This window comes from Exophiala oligosperma, assembly GCF_000835515.1.
Source record: "Exophiala oligosperma strain CBS 72588 unplaced genomic scaffold supercont1.14, whole genome shotgun sequence".
Classification (NCBI taxonomy): Eukaryota; Fungi; Ascomycota; class Eurotiomycetes; order Chaetothyriales; family Herpotrichiellaceae; genus Exophiala; species Exophiala oligosperma.
In genome coordinates, this window is record NW_015622831.1 from 315,080 (window position 1) to 330,315 (window position 15,236).

Sequence of the window (15,236 nt, forward strand, 5' to 3'; positions counted from 1 at the left end):
AATATTATGTATAAGTTACTCCTATTAATAAAAATTTAATAAGATTTAATTATGAGGTGTATAAAATACTATAATAAAAGTCACTCCTAAGATAATATCTTTATTTAGAGATATAAATTATTATTCTTACTTATAATTAGCTTTTTACCTTAAATATTAAGTAATTTCGCTCACTCTCTTAAAGTAAGTTATATCTTAAGGTTAATAGCTTATTCTTAATAGTCATTATATAGCTATAACTAAATAAGGATATAAAGGTAATATTAATAAGCTCCTTTATACATATATATACACACTAAACTTAGATATTCTCTTATTAATAAAGATTTATAGTTATAATAGACCTTTAATCGCGAGAAAATATATTATAAGAAAACTCTCTAACTAAATATAATCTATTATCGCTTCACTCTAGAGCACACTTATTAACATAACTAGCTAAGGGACTAAAAATATATAGTATAGAGATTTATATATAGTTAGCTCTTTAGATAATTATGTATATAGTAACCTATATATATATAGTAATAATATAGCTTATAAAGTAAAGTGGTTTTATTAAATATAAACTTTTATTAGTAAATTACTAAGTCACTATAACCTATTACTTTTACATTCTCTTTTTCCTTAGACATTAGGTTTCTAGGTATTCTGGCTAGTAGGTCTAATTATCTATTAAAGTTTAAGGATTTAATAAGATAGCGAGCCTTATTCGCTATTATTAGGTATACTAACTAGTTAGGAAAATAAGCGGTTTAATAAGTGCTTAGTGTATTTAGTAAAGGGGATAAGGTATACTAAAATATTTAACGTTCTTCTAGAGTACTTAGGACGTGTATAAAGTAGTTCTATAACTCCTTAGTGACAGTATAGATTTTATGAAATAATGACTTTCTCACTAGGTAGCGCTATTTAAGCTTATTTAGCTCTATAACGAACGAGAGTTTAGAGAGAAACTTAGTTAATGCCTTACTACCGTTATAATTAAGGGTCTATAGATTTATAGTGCGCTTAGTACTTAAATTATTAAGAGAATATAGAGAATCTAAGATCTTAGAATAGTACTTAGTAGCTAATAGAAGTAACACACTAATAAGCTAAGCATTCTGCATTACTAAGAGAAACCTAGTTAGGTAAATTTAACACTTTAAAGTGTTAGCTATAGAGGTAAGGCTAGTTTATAGCGGAGTAAAGGCTCTAGGGAATTCTAGTTAAGGGATAATTCTTAATTTATTAAGGGTAAGGTACAGAATTAAGATATATATATAGACCTATCACTAAAGATATAGGTCCTTAGTCATAACACTAAAATTACACGAGTTAGAAGTTAAGAGTTTTCTTATTATAAGATTAAAGGGCTATTTTACGTTAAAGACTCTTACTATGTTAAGAGTGAATGTCTAAGTTAAGGTAAGTTAGTGATTAAGATAGCTATAGAGAGTGTACTATTAATTATTAAGTTATTTTATAACGATACAAAGTTAGTGTACTTCCTTAGTTATCCTAGAGCTTTACGAATTAGGTAGTAATAGTTAATACTTAGGTAATAATATTATGCGCATAACGAAAGTGTTTTATCACATTATATTTTGCGGGATTCTACGAAGAATAGACACTTATTAAAAGTTAAAATATATTAGTGTTAATAGGATCTTCTACTATAAGTAATATAAGCCTTTATCCTAGGCTTTAGTTTATATTCATTAGTCTAGGGAATAGTGAGCCCCTTTATATCGCAAATTTATAACTAATTATATAGTTAAGATAGCGATAATAGGCGTAGAGAGAGAAGTTTTCTAACTTGAAAAGCTCTGCATAGAAAGAAAAAGGGATAAGTTCCGCCCATTTATTGAAATTAATACCTAAGACCATATATATATAGAGGCGCCTTAACTATACTTTTTCTATTAGTACCTTTAAGTCTCTTAGGCTAGAAAATTACGTTATTTACTAAAGATTTATAGGTCTAATCTTAGCGCGAGATTATTATAATATCTTATATTTAGCATAGTAACGGGCGATTTATACTGCTTATTACATATTATATACTTACTCTTCTCTTATTACGTTTTACTGCATATATTCTCTAATTTATTCCCTATTAGCTAGTCTAAATGGTAGAAATAAGATAAGGTAATAGAGATATTAGCCTTAGCCGTTACTAGCGTAAGTATCTACTTAATGATTACAGCCTTAGCCTTACGCTCAAGTTAAACTAAATATTTATGGTATTTATATAGCGCCCACACATTCTTAGGGTATTAATATGCTCGCGTCAGGTTTTTAACTAAGCCTAAATCTTTAGTGTAAGCTAAGCTAGCCTACTTAACTAAACTTTGCTTAAGAGATAAGACTCTATAGGTATGTCTCGCGGGCAGTATTTACCCTTAAGGCTCTATATATATAAGAGCGTTCTTATGCTGAATGGTTTCTTAGAGCGATTTAAATGCGACCTTATAGTTCTGTTAGCGGTACTTAATCTCGCCATTTAGTATAGTATTCACCACTTTTAGTATATTAATAATACAGTTAGAAAAGTTAAGCTAACTCTTTAGTATAAGTAATGCCACTTTCCGGAATAACTTACATTATATGTCAGCATTCTTAAGATTATTCGTTAACGCGTATGTAATTCCCTTCCCATAATACGTTATAACGGTAATCACACAGTATAGCTCCTTATCTTTAGGGATTAAGAGTCTCTTTAGCTTGTCCTAGAAGCTAAACTAAATTAATATATATATACACATGGCTAAGAAGAATTTAAGCTAGTTAGTTATGGGTAGTGATTTAAGCTATAGTATTTCTTCTATAATAGTCTTTTCTATACGCTTTATAGACTTTAGGGTAACCTTAGACTAGCTAGCTAGTATTACTATATATATAAGTAAATAGTAGTTATAAAGTTAGTAAAAGCTATAAAAGTTAATATTACCATAAATAGCGAAGAACTTATTATTAGTAATAGTAACCTTATAGTTATATAGTATTAACTATTAATATTCGCTAATGAGAATATTAATATAGGTAAGTATATATACTATATAGCTAGTGTTTAGGACAAGCTTATAAATAATATTATAGGCTGCTAGCGTGACTTCCAGGGTATTAAATCTCTTCATAAAATAAATATATAGATAGGGCACCCCTAGGTAGCTCTAAACCTTAGGCTATACTAGGCTATACTTAAGTACTGCTCGCACCTTATATATAGGCAATAAAGGGATTACCTTACTAGTGTGAATATTGAATATTTACCTTGGCTTTCAGTTTATAAGTGTATTACCGAAGAGTGCGATAATGTTTAGGTCCTTCTAGCTAAATTAGCGATATATCTCTCTTATCTTATTAGTGTATACCTTATTTAATAGTATAAAATCATTAAGAACTATGGTCATTAAGTAATGGTGTTATAGTGCCTTAATTAGCGCTTTCTTAACTGGAGTGACTAAGCCTCTCTTTACTAGTGCTATCTTAGTCACATTATGGTAGTAAGGCACAGTCTTATTTAGGTCCTTCTTATTAAACATTACCTAGCTCTTATTATAGTTAGACCTAACTATATAGGCCTAGCCTTAATAGGCTATAGTATAGTCTAGGTTATAAGTAAAAGCCTAGGCAAAACACGAATAGGCTTCTTCGTGGTTAAAAGAGTATACCTAGGTTAGTCCCTAATTAAACTAGACCTATATCTCTAAGCTTATTATCATGACTAGCCTATAGTATAAATTAATATTAAAATATGAATCTTTAGAGGACTGCTTCTATGGAATTACTAGGCTAAAAGATATATTAATAAAACGTTATTAAGTTTTAGGAAGTTAGGTGAATTTGCGTAACTTTAATAGCGAGAAACATAACACTATTATGAACTAATAGTCTTATATATGTGTATCTCTCTTCTATACATTAATTTATTATTCTGGAGAAAGCCGAAACTATGAGATTATGTTATTACTTTAATTTCTAATGGCTAAGACCTTAGTAGAGAAAAGGCCTATGCTCAGTACTAAACACTTTAAGTGGGGAAAGTATCTAAGTAAAGACATTACTTAAGAATTAAGTGTGGCCCTACAGAACATACTATAATTATCATATCAGTTCATATCTAACTTATTCTATATAGCCTAGACTGTGCCTATACTATACTAGCGCTAGTTTAAACAGAATCTATACTATGTGCATAATTAGCCGAAATAACTTACTATTAGATAACTAAAAGGTCTTCTCTGCGGAGTACTCCGCTAATTTATCTTTATAAGTTAAGACCTACTAAACTTAAATCACTTCTTATACAGCCTTTTTAGGCGCTTACTTTTTACTCCCTAGGCCTATTTTATAGGCGGTTATTTAAGGCGTCTCATTATGCCTATTATGTGACTCCTTAAGTCTTATATTATAGTAAGGAATGTCTTAACTAGATAGAGAATTTACGCTCGTTTTACTATATAATAAATAGAGAAATACCCTATAGTTATTAAGGCTAAACTTAATAATATATTATATTAAACCCTTAGTAATTAAATTACCTAGAGATTACACCTAGTTTAATACTTACTCTAAGTACCTCATAATAATTTATCTAAAGTGTTATAAACCCTAAGCCTATAATGATATCACTTTACCTTAAGAAATATTATTATTAATTAGTAAGGCTTTTCCTTAAACTTTATAAGTCTAAACTTAATACCTTAATAGAGTATAAACTATTAGGTATTTCTTATGTTAGTGTTATAATATCATAAAGTAGGTTAATTATGGGATCCGCCACTAACTAAACACTTAGGTACTAAATACCTATTAAAGAACTCTTATATAGTTACCTTCTCACTAACTTATTAATATTCTCTGGAAACGCTAGGCCTCCCTAGATTTAATGGTTTAGAAGATAAAAGTAGCTATGATAAGGATAAAGGCTACTAACACTATAGATATTTAGTCTATACTAATTAAGTTAATTAGTGATAAATATACTACTATACTAATACTAGCAATAATAAAACGCATTATATAGTGAGCTACTATAAAGAAGATATTAGCTAAAGGTCTTATGAAAAGATTAGAGATTACTGACTAAACGCTTTATCACTTTAATATTATATAATATTTAAGATATAAGTGTTTAGGCTAATAAACGCGGCGGTCTATATAATGCCTTAGAAGAATATATAAACTATGGGAATAGAAACACCTCTAATCCTTTAGTTAACTATTTAGCTATAAAGAATTATGGAAATAGGTAACACGCTACCTAGGAAGATAATATTACTTTAAAGTCAGTCTTTAGGGCAGTAATACTCACGCTTCTAAAGTCTACGTTAGACTTTCTAGTCTGCCTAGTAACCTCTAATCTAGACTCTAATGAGATAGCTAAACCTAGGGGCTAGGAATAATAGGCTAAACTATAAGGAAGTTATTAAGTTTAAGTGAGAATTTAGAATATAATGCACTAGTATTAACGTTAAGTATATATTCTAGACTAGTGCAGATAAGGCTAAGATCTATAGTTATTACTTAGAGATTAAGTCTAGAAAATTATCCCTATAAAGACTTAGTAATATACTATAAATAGTATATTATAATGTCTATAAACCTAAAATAATACTATGGGATTTACTCATTACTAGATTTTCTAGGAGGCCTTACTAATTCCTTAGTCTCTTAACTTTACTATATAGGTCTTATGAATAGTCTTTTATAGTAAGAAGTAAGTGAGTAAAAGAGTGGCTTCACTTATTCTAGCCTACCCTTAAAATATAACTATTCACGAGATATAAGTTATGATAGCATCACTAATTATCGGGCTAAGGGCGTAACCACTCATTAATTCTACTAAGAACTATTCTAGAGTAATTACACACTTTATCTACTAAGGTTAATATCTCGTGATATCTTAAGGCTTACTTATATACTGAAGTATATATATTAGTGATATAGCTTAATCCTAAGATAAGTAGCGCGGTACCCTATACTATAGTGAAGGCACAGTAGACAAAGAAGGAGGTAATGCTAGGGGATAAGGCAGTACTAATGGAGAATGCAGTGAAGAGAGTAATACTATATAGATATGCCTAAACAGCCTTAAGCTATATTCTTTATAATGTAGGAGAGTGAGCCTATTAAATCTTTTAGCGTTTAAAAATGTCTGTAGATAGACTCTAGAGGTAGGTAAATAGCTCTATAAAGATAAGATAGAGCGCATTACTAATGCTTATTGTGTTAGCTATACTATAGTATTAGGTAACAATTTTAGGCATAGCTAATAGAACTCTAGTGGTTAATATTATGTTTAGCTAGCTATATATAGCGAGAAGCGCTATAATAAATTATTTCTATATAGGACTAAACTTTATGTATATAGAGATAAAAGTGGCGCTAGAGTTATGCCCTAGGTTTATAGTCTTAATCATGGTGTGGCGACCATTTAGTGTCTCACTTATATGTAAGACTAATAATTAGGCTTTTATAGTGATAGTAGTGATAGATATAACGGGCAAAATGGTATTAAAAACACTTAATAATGAGCGAAGGTAAGATAATAAGAAATAAATATATTAGAGCTACTAATATAAGGCGATTATTAAACGTGAGATAATAGGAGTAAACACTATATAAGATATTCTAGTAACACTATTAGCTAGTTAATATATGACCTATTAACCTTTAAGTTATGAAGAGACTGTGGCTACGCCGGCATTATACTAGGTTATTACTTAGGACGTTAAAACCTGCTAGTGTGCCATTTAGGGGCTTAGTTACTTAGTTATAACTGCTTACGTTAGATAGAAGTGACTAAGACATTTATTATTTATATTATAATAGGCGCCTACTTAGTTCTACAGAGTAATACTATATTTAAACTATTATAGCATACCTTAAATCATTCTTCTCTAAGGATATTTTAGAAACTATTCACTACTAATGTGAGTATATAGAAGGCTTCTTAGATACTAATAATATAGGAGAAATTATATAACTATATTAAGGCTTTTACCGTTAATAGAATAGCTTATTAGGTTTACTATAGCTATATAGTTTCCTAAATAATATGACTTTAGTATTCTTCGCTATATTATTATTATTATTACTACCTTTATCGCTAGAATAGAACTACTAAATAAGTAGAAATAGTAATGTACATAAAGCCTATAAATAATTATGCGCTAAGATAGCTTCTGGTCCTAGTCACCATTATCTAAGTGATTAGCTCAGAAAATATCGCTAGTATAATGATACTTAGCTATACCGCGTTCATTCCTACCAGTATTTTCTCTAAGCCTAAGACTTCTGTCACTAAGGGAGCGATAGTCACCTAAAAATTTCCTACCATAGTACCCTTACTTAGGGTAAAGAAAATTAGTACTCTATAGTTTGTGGCCGCATTTTAGATTACTAGGGTAATAGCGCTAGCTAAGAAAGTGACGATACTAACTATCTTAATCTAACTAATAATGTCACTAAAGTAGCTAATTAGGGGCTAGCTAATAGCTTATTCTAAATTGAATAAGCTAGTAATTAGTGACGCTTAGGACAATATAAGTCTAATGTGAACACTATAGGCTACTAAACTAAAGATTAAAATAAAGTATTTAAAGATAGTAAAGTAGCTAAACCTAATTAGAAAATTAAAGTTAGCCCTTTTAAAGAGTGGCACTTTTAGAGTAGCTTTCCAAAAGCTAACTTTTGTTGGTTCATAACGATCTCTAATTAAGAGTACGCATAATATATTAATAGCGAAGATAAGGATACCTAGGATCTAAAACGCCCATATAAGTTCTAGCTATTATATAAGTGCTTTAGTCACTAGTGAGTATATTAGACTCTCTAGACTTACTCTAGATATAGAGATATCACTAATAAGCGATCTCTTTATTATGAACCACTGTAGCATAACTATAGTTATAGAAATAAACATTATATTAAGTCCCATATTAAAGAGAAGTCCCTAAGTGAGGAATAGATACTAAATTTACATGACTAGGCTAGCGTAGAATAGGCTAGCTATTTCGAAGATAACTTCAATAAATATAGTCTTTTAAATGCTATAGCGCTATGTTATGATCATAGTAATAGGGAACACTAGAAAGGTTATAATTAGACTTAAAGAGTCTATAAAAGCGTACTTAAGTCGCGTTACGCCCTTAAATACTTAGTGATTAAGGTAGTACATTAAGAATATAGTGTATACTGAGCTAAACTCTTAGGAGTATATATTAACAATAGTAGTAGTAATGATATATACTTATTTATAGCCATTATTAGGTAGTTTATTACGCTCTTTTAGTACTATTAAAGTTACTTCCTTAATAGTGTCTTATTTCTTTAATGCTAGGGACTAAGCTAAGTTACCTTAGGCACAATTAAAGGTAGCTATAATTAGAGTGAACTAATTTATTAGCTATTAGGAGCGTAAATTACTATGAATATATTAATAATTAGTAATAGCTAGCTAAAGAGATATTAATAAAGTATTACTTCATAAATACTATACACTATATAACTATATTATAATATATTAAGACAGTTTAATTAGACCTACAGATTATTATCGCACTAATATAATAAACCTTAGCGCGTTTAATAGTAACTCTTAAGAGTGAAGACTTCTCTTTATAATGGTTAAAAGTTATTACCTTCGCTTTTAGTTAACCTTATATGCAGAAATCTAGCTAAGATAGAACTATATCTTAACACACTACTTAAGCCCTAGTAATAGAATTAAGGTTTTATAAGGCTTCGATCGCGTAAGCTATAACTTAGACATAAAGCCTAAATAACTATCTAGATCTCTTAGTAGATATTAAATCTTAAGGATAATATTACTCACTCTTAAATATAAGTAATAGCCTTAAGCTAATTATAGGGCTAGCTATTTAGATTAAGATAGTGATAGCTATACTTTATTCTCTTATAGACATAATCTTAAGCTAGTTCACACTTTAATATTAACTACTATATAAGACCATAAATAATAGAAAATAAATAATCTCACTTCATTATTAGAGCTAGCTAATATAATATAATAACGGCCTTTAAAAGTAAATTATAATCTTAAAACGTTTACCTAAATAACCTCGTATTAATAGCTAGCAGTGTTAATCTAAATAAACTAAGCTATTCTCCTTAGTTCGTTCTCTTTTTATATAGCTTTTAAAGGGATCCCATAATAGTAGAAATTCTTAGGGTTTTAGTATAAAGAGAGTTATTAATGTAAATATTCTAGTTAATAGAATTACTATTCTATTCTGTTCTCTTTATTATAACATTTAATAATTTATTTTGTTTTAGCTCCTTTTCTCTAAGCCATTCTACACTATAAAGAGTATAAATACTTAAAACTTTATTACTATAGATAACCTAAAAGAAGACGCGGTTCTTAAGTAAGAAGATATTAACTAAGTTTAACTATTTACTCTAACCTAGAAAGAATTAGTGATTAAGAGAAAGTTACGCTAGAAAATTAATCTTATTATTCTACTAATGGTAGTAATTATTTATATTATAAATTATATTAACTAGTAAAGTCTCTTTAGATTATGATATTAAAGTATAGAAGCTTATGCCTACTTAATCTTAAGAAATAACTATATAGTTAGTTATCTATAAGGTCTTAAAAAGGACTTAAATCTTACTAAAGACTAGTATTAAGTTAGGCTAAGTGTTTTCTTTATTTTCTATATAAGTGTGAATATTATTATTTACCCTTAAATTTTAATCTTAACTTTAATGCTAGGTACTAGCGTAAATCCCTTTTAATCTTTTACTTAACTATAGTGACTATTTATTATAAGTCCTAAGACTCTTTACTATTAGATAAGGTCTTATTTCTACTCTAACTAGCTAAGTAAAGGGATATATAGAAATTATGGTGGCGCGATTCTTCCTTAGAGCTCTTAGTGAGTTACTCATTATATACATAAAGAGTTTAATAGTTTAGGTCACTCACTTACCTTCCTATAAAGCGTACTCTTAGGTAAGAATAATAAGTACTGAGCATTTTTTTAGAGGCCCTATTCTTTCCTAGTGTACTCTTTTACTTAAGTAAATAATATACTAGAAGAGAGATCTCTCTAAGAATAGCTATTTTCTACACTAGTTTAACTATTTTCAGCGCCTTTAGAAGCCTCATTATATTAGCTATTCTTAATACTCTTAATAATAGTTATAGTATATTTACCTAATAGTGACTTTATATTATTAAAGGTACTATTATTATATCTCTTAATATCTTACTTATTATTATTCTCCCTAATTTTCTAAAAACATAATACCTTCTTACTTTTAAGGCTAAAGCTATGGCGGTCTATCGCTTAACCTTAAATGCCGTAGATATAGATATAAATAAGAAAGGGTTTTAGTACTAAATTCGTGGTATAAAACTCGCTTTATCTAACCCTAAAGTTTATCTCTTTACCATTATATATTATATTTTAATAGCTATAGAAGGCTTCTAGAACTTCTTTTTATCTCTTACTATAACACTAGAATATAGTTATATAGTGTCATTACTACTAGTAATACCTCTATATATTCTCGTTACTTTTCTTTTATTTATTCATAACTAGGTTTCTAACTAAGTTAGTAACTATTACTAATTCTATATATACTTAATACCCTTAATAGCTAGTGACGCTATTATTTTTATGACCACTCATAATTTTAGAGTATAATACGCTAGACTCTTCTTAATAACTCTTATTTAGCTTAAGACTGCCACATTATATATGTGAATTAGTAGCTCCGTTCTATGTTTACCTATAAAGCGCTTCGTGACTATAGCTTTTATTAATGCCTTTAGTAACGCGGCTAGTATCTAGACCCTATATATATACTATAGTAGCTAGAGGGAAAACTATCCCGTGATAATAAGAGTCATTATTAAATATACATTATTAGCTAGTGTCTACGCTACCATTCTTTAGTTTATACTTATAAGGGAGAATAAGGAGTTCGCTAGATTAGGTAAAAAGACTATATAGTTAACTATAACATAAAGGAAAAGACTTAAAAAGACTGCCTAGAATATAGGGATAAACACTAAAACCACTAGAGTAATGTAGAAGGACTTTAGGTATATACTCTAACTTAGTATCTAGGTTTTAATCTAGGGAGAGCTAGTTATGTTCGCATTAAAGGATAATAAAGAGGAGATTTTATTTCCTTAACGCTTAAAATAGACTTAGGAAGTTTTCTCCTAGATACTTTACTACATTACACTCTAAAGCTACTTCCTAACATTATAAATAGTAATAAAGTTAGTGTTAAATATAGATAGCCCCTAATGTCACTATTTATTTATAATAAGATAATGTCTTTTTTATATAATGTGAATAATAGCTAGTATTATGTGTAAAACTAAAGGTCACTATATTTATACGGAGTCTTATTTAACTACGAAGCTATTCCCTAAAGTAACTAATTATAACTATATTTAAATATTCTCTATAGTTATTAAAGTGAATATAGAGAAGCGCGAAATAGAGTGCATAATAATTTTAAGCATTAAACCCTTTTTTAATCTTTATTAACTAAAGTATTTAGTTAAATATATTTAGGGTTAAACACTAAAGCCTCTTTATTACTTTAGACATAAACTTATTATAATTTCGCGAAGATAATTTTACTTTAGACTACTAAGCACTACTCTTATAAGTCTAGTAAAAACTAAGAGAATAAAAGAATAGTAGTGTAGTGATTCTTATTATATATCTAGCTACGGATAAAAACTACTTATTAGGGCTAAAACGTACATAATTTTATGTGTAATGTAATTCTCCCTAATAATAGATAATGTCTATACGTGAGAGATTTACTTAATTATATAGATAAGGTAGCTTCTATATACCTTATTATTAAGTTCCTAACTTAGTTTAGAAGTATTTAGGACTTCGAATTTACCATTCTTAGATTAATAATTATTGATATAGAGCTTATAAACGCACTACTTTAGCGCCTAAGTGTGATATTTATAGATAAGAAAATTAGGGATAATAGCCTTAATCTGTAGTGCTACTACTATTAATACTAGTCCGCTATAGACATAAATCTGGACCGTTATATTATATAGATTTACTATATTATAGACCTTTTTATATTTAGTAATGTCACTAATAAGATAGATATTAAGCTAGATAATGCCTAATGCCTAGTTCTTTAAGAGATCATAAAAGTCTTATCTTATATAAGAATACTTATCTATTATAATAGGAATCCTTATATACTTAGAGACCTTTTTTAGAGACTTTATGTTAAGGGGATTTATTAGCTTCTCATAGTAGAAGATATTATATAGCTTAATGGCTTTAGCAAACTATATAGCGAAGTTTATACTAAGTAAAGAATGAATTTCGCAGATAATACTAATATTAGGCCTAATAGCCTTATAAATAGCATAGATTTAAGTGATATCTATCTTAACTTTGTGGTTATATAGTAGGTTAAAACAGTACTATTTAAGACTAGCTTAGTACTCTCTATAGCTATCCGCTTTAACTTAGAGAGAGTTAATCTTAAGGGAGTTATAGCCCTTAGCTAAAGCTACCTTAGCCACGGCTGCATAATGCTTAGGGTTTATGCCCATGAAGTACTTATTACCCTAGCTAAATTGAATTTAACTCGCGTAAGTGCGCAAGTTATTATTAGTCTTACTGCCTAGTAGCTACTAAATAGAGACGTTAAGCTTCTTTCTGTGAATATTCTATAGAGTAATATTATAAGCGCTAATGCTACTATAGATAATAAAATTACCTTCTATACCCTAGTATATACAGTAAAATAGCTTTTCTTAGCAGTCTTTAACATTTATAGAGTCACTATCTATAATAAAGAGCGCAAAGTCACGTAGAATACTCACTATACCTTTAGCTACTAAGCCATAAGTAAGGCTAATCTCTCTAAGTCCTATAATACCCTTATTAGTGTGCACCCTTAGTAACACTAAATTAAACTATAGGCCCTAAGGATTATTCTTAGTAACATAACAATTAAAGATTTTAACTCTAGTGACCTTTATAATATTATCTTAGTTAAGTAAATAGACGGGCAAATAAATAAGAAATTAAAAGGATTAACTTAAGTGCTTTCTATGCCTAGAATAATAATGATAATAGTGATAAGGTCTACCTTATAAGTTTTAACACTATGAATTTATATAAGATATTATATATTTTAATTATTACTCTTTTATAAGTGATAGGTATTATATTATCACGAAGCGAGCTAATTAAGTGGGGTACTTAAACTAGAAGCTAGGGCATATCTAAATAATTATTCTATAATCTATATATTCTCACTACTATAGTACTTATTATAAGTTTAGTATCTTTATAGCGTAGTATAGATTTAGACACCACTCTATGCATAGGTCAGAAGTAACTAAAGAGACATAGGGAAGTGTAACTATATACACTAGCGTAAATATCTAGTTAGTAGAAAGTATTATTAGGCACTTTATAAGTATAGAGTAAACCCCTTATAAATTAAGGTCTTTCCCATTAATTCTCTAAAATCCCTATATTAGTCTCTTTTTCTCTTCTTTTTAACCCAGAATAGCCCTTTTATAGAGTTAAGTTAATAATCTATTAAAGAATACTAACCTTATATTAGTTAGCGTAATTATTATAGTACCCTAGTTAGCCCTTTTTATTATCTTAGTAGCCTCTAATTTACGCTTATTATAGTATTTTTATTTGTAATCCCTTAGCTATTAGTGATAACACTTTTACTATAGCTAAGTAAGGTATAGCTACCTTCCTTCCTTCCTAGTTCCTAGGCCGTCATTTCGAATAGCTAAATATTAGCTAAATAAAAGGCCGCTAAATTCTCACTTCTAAATATCTAGTTAAAATCGCTCTTAGTTATTACTGCGATAGAATTACCTCAGTATATAGTATATATCACTAGTTATACTACCTTCTTCTCTTAAGTTACCCTTTTTATATACTAATAGCGTGTATAAAGGTCTTAATACTATGAACTTTACTACTATAATCGCAGTGAAAACTAGGTCCTAGTAATAATCATAATTAAAATTATCCCTAATGCTATTAATACTAGAATAGTATATAGAATATAATGGTAAATTACTCCTTTAAAAAGGCTTATAATATAGCTAATATAAGTAGATACACTAGTGTTAGTATCATTAATAGTACCTAAACTAAAAGTAAAAATAAAAATTAGTTCTATATCACGAAAATAAACAGTAACTATCTCCCTATAACTTAACCCCTTATTACACGATATACCTTAATTATTAGGCGGCGAGATAGTAATATAACTAAAAGTCTCCCTAGTAGATATCTCTATTTATTTAACTAGGTTCTAAACGTAACTAAGTCCTAGCTCGCGCTGCGTATCCCTATAATGAATCTATTACTAGCTACTAAAGAGTAATCGCGGTTAAAAGCGGGGGAGTACTAAGTGAGATAAACCCTTACCATATATAATATAGCCTAAAAGATGCGTAAGCTCACTTTTCTCTTCTCACAGCGCTAGTAAACCGGACATAGTGAAGAAGCTCTTATTAAGAATTGCTAAAAGCACTATTAGTAAAGAGATAATTATAGTAATACTAAAATCCGCGCTATTTAGTTCTACAGTATTAACTATATACGTCACGACAGCGCTAGCTCACCCTAAGGCCTTTCATTATACATTAATACACTCTAGACTACCTAGTATTACTAGCTAGTAAGTTTATAACTAGCCTTAAGAAGCTTTTCTTCCGCTATCTAACTAGGTAGTTACTAAGTTAAAACTGTATTACTTACTAATCTCGCTAATGGACGCCTTAGTGACCGCCATTATAACCTATATAAGCTATCCTTATAAAGGTAGTAGAACTCATAGTAGGCCTCATTTTCACTATAGACTTATTTAGGGCGAAAGTATTAATCTAATTAACGCGCGAGTAAGTAAATATTTTAGTTCGTAATGCTAAATACTTATAGATCTTATAATACCTAACCACCATAGCGTCCCGAAAGACTAATTAAACCGACTAAAAAGTGTTAGCTAGTTAATCGCTAGGTAATATTTTAAAGCTATAGTTTACTACCTATAATGCTCTCATAGTGAGACTAATAGATCACTCTAATATGAAACTCTATTTCTATTAGTACGCTGCATCCAAAAGTAAAAACATGGTTAGAATGATCTAACCATTATGGTGAATCTTAGCCTAGCCCTATTTAAGCTTCTTTTAATGACTAAGCTAACCGCGGGTAATGATGTAT